The 8,646-nt window shown below is 39.1% G+C and overlaps 1 long non-coding RNA gene across 1 annotated transcript; it reads left to right on the top strand.

Moving 5' to 3' along the window:
- The first annotated feature begins 4,326 nt into the window (after nt 1-4,326).
- On the top strand, nt 4,327-8,245 carry LOC137495394 (uncharacterized). The gene is made up of 6 exons (XR_015476106.1): nt 4,327-4,379; nt 4,697-4,803; nt 5,775-5,901; nt 6,078-6,163; nt 6,502-6,544; nt 6,642-8,245. It is a non-coding gene; the product is annotated as an uncharacterized LOC137495394 (long non-coding RNA).
- Nucleotides 8,246-8,646: the final 401 nt, after the last annotated feature.

The following is an 8,646-nucleotide window of genomic DNA, read 5'->3' as shown; positions in this document are numbered from 1 at the left end:
GACAACGCGGGGAATCCTTCACAAACTGAGGAGCGATCACAAACCGAAAGTGGCGAGAGCGTCAAGGTAGCCAGAAGTCATTAATTTTTTTAACGAGAAACGGCGGCAAGAAACAGCGGCGCGTCTTCATTGGCTATGACGCGGTTCGGCGGCAAGCAATCAGAATGAAGTAGTCCACCGCTTGAGCGGAGTTCAGAGAACACAGACCTGTAAACTTTGGTTCCGACCACAGTTGTTCCCAAGAGTTTGATTATTGCGGTTCCTGGATTTTCAATTATTAAAAATCGCGACGACGTGGGGCCCCCTAATCACGCGGGGCCCCCCCGCGGTGCGTGCCCTGCGGGCCCGTCCGCTACGCCACTGGATAGATGAATATATGTATGAACAGACAGAGAGATGGATGGATGGATAAATAAATGTTTATACTGTACATAGGTTAACAAAAAGAAAGATGGATGGATAGGGACAGGAAAGTAACACAATCATTCATTCATTTTCTACCACTTTTCCGGGGCCGGGTTGCAGCTGGAGCAGTCTTAGGAGAGAACCCCAGACTTCCCTCCCCTCAGACACTTCCTCCAGCTCCTCAGGGGGGGATCCCGAGGCGTTCCCAGGCCAGCCGAGAGACATAGTCCCTCCAGCGTGTCCTGGGTCTTCCCCAAGGCCTCCTCCCAGTGGGACATGCCTGGAACACCTCCCTAGTTAGGCGTCCAGGAGGCATCTGAAACAGATGTCCGAGCCACCTCAGCTGACTTATCTCAATGTGGAGGAGCAATGGCTCTACTCCAAGCTCCTCCCAGGTGTCAGAGCTCCTCACCCTATCCATCTTGTCCTTTTGGTCATGACCCAAAACTAATGACAATAGGTGAGAGTAGGAACGTAGATTGACTGGTAAATCGAGAGCTTTGCCTTTAGACTCAGCTCCTTCTTTACCACGCATTACTGCTGCCTCTGCACCAATCCGCCTGGCAAACTCCCGTTCCATTCTTCCACCACTCATGAATAAAACCCCAATATACTTGAACTCCTCCACATAAGGACTTCCTTCCAACCTGGAGATGGTAAACAGCCTTTTTCCGGTGAAGCACTATGGCCTTAGACATGGAGGTGCTGAAATAAATAAATAAATAAATAAATAAATAAATAAATAAATAAATAAATAAATAAAAAAATAAAATAAAATAAAATAAAATAAAATAAAATAAAATAAAATAAAATAAAATAAGAGTGCTGTTGCTAACCTAACTTTAGAAACTGTCAGTCGTTCCAAATGACAAATGACACTGCGGTTGCTTTAATGAAGTTCTAGAAGCGTGTGTTTAGTTTAGAGAGATGCAGTGAACAGACATGAAGTCCATCACGGGGCAGCTCTGTGCGCCCTCTGACACTCTCTCACAAGTGTTTCTCATTCTGTGAAACAGGAGAAGAAAAGAGGGAGAGAAAATAAGGTCATGCAAGCTAAGCTACAATCCTGACGGTAGTTTATGTAATCACCTTCAGCTTCAAAGTGTCTTAAAATGTCACGCTGCAAACACCTACTTTCTCTTCGTCTGCCTCAGAATGCTCTGAGTTTTATTTGTATTTTTTTTTAAAGAGGATCTTTTTTTTTTTTGTTTTCTTATCTACTCATCTGTTGGGTAAATACAAATATGCGCTGACTGATGGATCTGTCTAGGAGGCTCATTCACTGAAGGACACGATCAAACAAGTCAAGCCTTTCAGATATGAGAGCACTCTGATGAGGCTCCTCGGCCTTTAGTGTGCGGGTATGGAACGCACGCACCTATTTTTCTCCTCAATTTTCATCAGAAAATGAAGTCGGGTTGACCTTCTGAGGTATATTGTTCAGCTCCTATGTTTTTTTTATCTTCAGCTTGGCCTTGATGCATATATATATATACAGTTGAAGTCAGAATTATTAGCCCCCCCTGAATTATTCGCCCCCCTGTTTATTTTTTCCTGAGCTGACTCTCAGAAATTGCAAACATTTTAAAATAGGCACTATTCTTGCAAATAAACTGCATAGTTGCAACCAAAACAAGTACATTCTAGACTAAAAAAGCCTCAAAAGTATATTTTGTTGTGTAACAGCAGTAATATTTGTCAGTAAAGTAGTGTCTGTTTGTTGCTGGCTGTATATGGGTGGAGTAATAAACAAAGGGTAAAGAGGCTGTAAGGGTGCTGATATTACTCAAATATATCACGGCTGTCAGCCAATCAGATTCGAGATCCAGACAAAACTGTTGTGTGTGTATATATATATATATATATATATATATATATATATATATATATATATATATATATATATATATATATATATATATATATATATATATATATATATTCATCCACACACACTGTAAAAATGCAGGGTTCCACACAATGCATTCATGTTGTCCCAACACAAATAGATTAAGTTAACTTAACACTTTTAACAAATTTAAGGGGATTAACCAAAAAAAAAAAAAAAACATTAAGTTGTCCCAATGAAGTCTTAAGAAATGTGTTGTTTCAGCTTAATTTAAATAAGTAGTTTAAATGGGTAAAAATAATAATAATAATTTGAGTCTGTGTGTACAAATATACAGGGTGGGCCATTTATATGGATACACCTTAATAAAACGGGACTGGCTGGTGATATTAACGACCTGTTTGTGGCACATTAGTATATGTGAGGGGGCTTGTAAATAACTCATGAAAAAATAAAGTTATGTATAAAACCAAGCACACCATTGTTTTTCTTGTGAAATTCCAAGTAAGTTTATTAAGTTGTATCCAAATAAATGGCCCACCCTATAAATATATTAATTCACCCACTTGCTAACATGTTTTAGCAGATCGGTAGCATGTTTTATAAAATCTGTGGAACATATTTAATGTTTGCTCTCTGATCTGTTGCTGGTTCTAAATCTGTACTTTCATACATTTTGAGTAGACCTACAGTAAAGAGTAAATGCAGCTGACCACAGCATATGTGCATAACAATGTATCGCAGAGCTGCGCTAGTGTGTTGTTTATGGTGTGGCATTCACCCTTCAGGCTCCAATTAGAGTATTCCAGCAATTGCTTATTTAGAGCCACAAAAAAGGGCACTGCTATCGGACGAAATGCAAAGAACATTGCGTCCTAACTGCTAATACAGAGGCTCCCAATTACTTATTTGAGCTATGGATGTTTGGGCAGGAGGTACATTTTAATTGCTATGTTAATTCTTTAAAAGCAAGCATGACTTTTTTTTTTTCTTCTTCCTCATCTTTGTGAGTGGAAAACTGTTTGTTCTTTGTTTACCTATACGTTTTATTCCCCACTGTGTTGTCTGACATTGATAACGCACAAGTGACCTTTTTGAAGAAGCCACTTCCTACCATTAAATCCAAATTCCACAAACTTGGTTTCCACTGCCCTCAAACAAATCCCTGTGAAAGTAAAGCAGGCTCTCTGTGTCTGTATACGCTGCAGTTATATATATGCTAGTGCACTACTAAAGGTACCGTATACAGAATTGATCTTTATTTTTCTAGGAAACAGATCAAAAATATTGAAGCTGCATCTTGGACTAGCAGCTGTACTGTATGTACACTGTTTTGTCCAATAAAATGCTGTTTGGAATGAGAATGTGCATCTCCCAACACTATACTGTTGACTAGAATTGATGAAATACTGGTTGAAGGCATGTTATGTATTGTATAATGTAGATATGAAGTCCTAAATGCATAGAATAAAGATTGGTGAAACTTTATAAAGCATGGAGTAAGTCTTTTGGACAAATTTGCACTTTGAAAGAACATGCCGGATATAAATTATGTATATATTGAATTATATATATGGTAGCACGGTGGCTCAGTGGTTAGCGCTGTCACCTCACAGCAAGAAGGTTGCTGGTTCAAGTCCTGACTGAGTCAGTTGGCATTTCTGTGTGGAGTTTGCAAGTTCTCTCTGTGTTGGCGTGGGTTTCCTCCGGGTGCTCCGGTTTTCCCCACAGTCCAAAGACATGAGCTATAGGTGAATTAAAAGAACTAACATTGGCGTAGTGTGTGTATGGGTGTTTCCCAGTGCTGGGTTGCAGCTTGAAGGGCATCAGCTGCGTAAAGCATATGCTGGTGTAACAGTCACCAGCAATCTAGCTACACAGCAAATTCATCTGAGTTAAATTCTCGGTGTTGAAGCATTTCAGAGTAAAGTGTTGACGTTAAAGAGTTAGATTTTGATAAATGAATATAATAAGAGTTAGAATTGATTTTATCCAGTGCGAAATCAAGGAGTTATCTTTTCAACACTTGGTGGTGTTATTTCCAACATCCGGGAATTCATGCAGCCCCAGTCACTGAAGAATTTTCCAGACGCCATTTTCCATCTGAGGTTTAGAACAGCAACTGGTGAGTCAAACTACCTAAATGTTGGTATTTTACTGACTTTCTCTAAGGAAATACAGTTGTAAACATATTGTTAAGTTAATAACTTTAGAATGGAGTGACAATTTTAATCTTCTGCGGTTCATTCATGGTCGTTTGTGTATCTAGCTTAACTGCATTACTATTCACTTCTTTTCAAGAATGTTTTTATATATGCTCACGCATACATAGTGCATAAAAACATCAAATGTACATGTTCAACACATTTCTGTCACGCTTAATGCCATTTTGTTCGGTACCCATCTGTAAAATAAAATCGACACTTCTCCTTTAATTCGAAGCAAACTAGCGAGGGAATCCCCGGAGCAGCCTAGCCTACTCTGCCCGGATGCTAACGGCAACACAGGACGGTTTCCATAAGCTCTGGAGAGTTTCTAAAACATATCTGGTGAGTAAATGAACATATGCTCACTTGTAAAAGGCTTTCTGACTAAAACATATGATTGTTTGTTATTCGTGTACGTTAATTTGGTTGTTTTAAACACCGCGGCCCTTTTAAACTGGTTAATTGGTGGCCGTCCATATACCGTTAGTTGATAGACTCGCGTGATAACGTACGCTTGAATTATATTAAGCGTTGACAACCATTAAAGTCGGAATGTTAACATTAATGTCTTTAAATGACCGCGTTTGCACTTTCTCAGACTTTTAAGGTTACAGAAGTCTCCCGGAAGTTGTGGGACTAACATTAACGTTATCCCGCAAATGCACAGAGACTCCCAGATGCCCAAGTAGATGCCCGCAAATGAATGATAATCTCCCGGAAATCGCGCGTCTCCCGCCCGGTCATTAAACACTTTGCACACCCCTCTCCACGACTCCACCGCATCCCTCCCAGCTCTTCAGGTACGTCGCGCGCAAGTCACCCCCACCGCTCTTTAGGTACGTCGCGCGCAACTCATTCCATTGTTCTTTAGGTACTCATCTCTCCCGCTACCTCCCGCAAATCAACTCTGTATCCCCCGAAAATTACTTTTCCCAACTCGGGATGTCTGACGTTAGTAAGTTAGGCTATTTCTGTAGTCAGGAACATCTTAGTCAAGCTTTTTCTCCCGCATGATATTGTGCTTAAAACTATAGGCTAAACTTAGCATGTACTGTACACAACATTTCCGTTTTATTAAAGACAATTTAGTGCGTTGTAAACAGCCACCTGTCTGTAAAATTAATCAACTGATTCATATTTGAGCAGCCTAATGATGATACAGGTTTGATTTGTAGATTTATTATCAATAATCAACATCTGAATCAAAAGATATCTGAAAAAGTGTGAGGCATACTTTGTGATGTTCATCTCTCTTTTTTATCTGAAGGTTATGCATATGTGTTAGATACTAATGTTTTGTTGTTTTTTAACAGCCACAGTTCTCTATACAATAACACAAGACCCTGTGACGGTGGCTGATTAGAGACGGATGGTGTATTTCCAGAGTTGGTGAAATGACCAAGCACACCTTCTTGGTCATATGTGGTGATAATAATGAAGGTATGTTTGATAAAGTTCTGTATTTGTTTCACAATAAGCTGAGAGGGTATTAGAGCATTAAAGAATAATGAATGACATGAAGGTGATAAGTTTTGTATTGTGGGTGAACTGTTACTTAAATAATGTTTTGCTCTTTGCTTTGCACTTTTCCTCTTCTGCTTATCCTAATATTTTAGGTTATATTTGGACCTGAAACATCTGCTAGACTCCAGTAAAGGTGGCGTCAATACTGGACCTGAAAGGGCCTAACAAGTTGAATCTGGTAAAGAAACACACACACACACACACACACACACACACACACACACACACACACACACACACACACACACACACACACACGCTTACAGAAAACTGTAAGTTTATGAATATTTTTTACACTGTGGCCAATATTTTGGGGAAGTCAGCATCACTAAATGATATAAAAGATTTTAAGCTCCTCTAAATTTTGCTCCAAGTGTTGTGTTAAATTCAGGATTCTGGACAGACAGCTGCCTGTTTTTCCAGTTCTAGTCATAGTGATTAACCTAATTGTTTTTGGAGATTCAACAGTGATGTATGTGTTTTTTCTACTTTTCCATATCCTGTCACCTCAACCAGCTGGGAGAGTCAAGTTGTGGATCATCATGAAGATTTTCAAAAGGTGAGTTTAGATTTCTTGAATGTTTTATTTACTTTAAATGTTCTTTTAAATATATCATAGAATTTGATTGCAATTTGTTTTCAAACATTTTTCTTAGTCATGCTGGAGTCTTGAAGAGTTCTTAGATGAGCATCACCCTATATCCGTGCATCAGGAACCACCAGACGAGCGATCAGCAGCTACTACATCGTCATGGATAAAAAGGTCATCCTGTGGCTGGGAAGCACTTCATTCACAGGACATGCTTGATGAGATTTTCCAGCCCCAGTTTGTTTTCACACAAGTTTACAGCATTTATACCTTCATTTAAACTGCTGTGTTTGATATGGAGGACCAAGGAAACACCAGAAGTGAAAGATTTGCACGCCAAGTTGTTTAAAATGTTATTTCAGAAGAAAACTATGAGTTCAGAAGTAAACTATGAGTGACGCAATATTGAACTTTCAAATTGCTCTGATGAAACATCAAGTTTGGACCAAAGGACTGAAACAGCCTTTTTGAGCACTAGTCATACATATTTTGTTGATACTGTCTGTACTAATAAAACATTTAAAGCATATTTGACATTGTTGCATTTTAAAAACTGAATGAATTGTTGAAGTGGTGAATGTTTTCAAATAAAATGTTTTTTCTTTTGTAATTTACAGTCTATTTGACCTTTTTACCATATTTACACTCAAGAGAGTTGAATAAAATAACAATATATTACACCAGGCGGTGTTAAATATAGTTAAATTTTTTAACTCTGCCCAGAGTTAAAATTAACCCTTACTTCGGTGTCAATGTGCCAACCCTTTTGAAAGTGTTGATTTAACTTTGTTTTGAGTGGACCCCATGAGACACTTTCAAAGTGTTGAAATTAACACCCATAGAGTTGTTTTGGGTCCCCATATTTTGCTGTGTACTGTGGAATGCTGGAGAACTACATATATGCCACATTTACAAACTACAACTCCCAGCATGCACCTCACACACACCGGTTCCTGTTTCACTTTGATTACACACAAACAGGATCATGATGAATTTAAAAACAGCACAGGCACACACACCAGTGCTGAGTCTTGTTTATTTGCTTTATCGAGCATTACGATGCATTTTCCTTGCCTTGCCTAGTCGTGTTTGACCCTTGCTTTGTTCCATTGTTTATGTAGTTTCCGCCTGGACCGATCTCTTTGCTTGTGACCCGACTACTCTGTTTCTGTAATCAGTACGTACCCGATTGCTCTTGTGTCTGACTTTTGCCTTCCTGGCTATTTCTTAACAAAAACCTGCACATGAATCCTCACTGCGTTATCCAGTATCTGTCATGACTGTGTTTGTCCACCAGATGCCACTGAAGTTCGCCATCAACCCCCAGCGAACTACAGTGGCTTAAGAACTACATTTCCATACATTCTTTCACGCACACACCCGGTCTGTCATCTACACTGATTACAACCACAGCTGTCTCCGTTCTCCGTTGATTACATGGACTATATAATCAGTCATTCATCCTCTGTTTGTCAGTTGGTCGTTGTTGTCTTTGGTATGTTGTTCATGATGCTTGCTCTTGTATCTTGTTATAGTCTAGTTCGAGTTTAATCTGTCTTAGTTTCTTGTTTTGTTTGTTTGTTTGCTATTTTGCTACTTTGTACTTTGTATTTTTGTATTTTTTGTCACTTTCACTGCACTATACATCAATTAAACTGCACTTGGATTCTACTCACGATTTTGTTCTTGTTTTGATTACGCTAACATGACAGTATCCTCACTTTAGATGGTATAGTTGGTGATTCATTCTGCTATGGTGACCTCTGAAATGGAGACCAAGCTGAAGGAGAATGCATGAATAATATATTTATCAATTTTATTTTAAATGTTTTACTCTAAGAATTAGGGCTGTGTGATTCAATGAAATCGTATCGACATTGTCATTTGGACATGTGCGATTTTTAAAGCGCCTTACATCACGATTTTCCCGCAGTATGCTGTATAAACCAATTGTAACGCAGCACGCCTAAAGAGAGCGCAAGATCAGGAGACAAATAGCCTGCATAGACAGGGATGATGATTTTGGCACAGGAAGACTTGGTGCTAAAAAAAGTCAAAATCGGGGGTGTGGT

Source organism: Danio rerio, chromosome 1 (genome assembly GCF_052040795.2).
Source record: "Danio rerio strain M-AB ecotype USA chromosome 1, GRCz13ab, whole genome shotgun sequence".
NCBI classification, from domain to species: Eukaryota; Metazoa; Chordata; class Actinopteri; order Cypriniformes; family Danionidae; genus Danio; species Danio rerio.
Note: the sequence above shows the minus strand (reverse complement) of the source record. Positions and strands in the feature narration are given on the sequence as shown.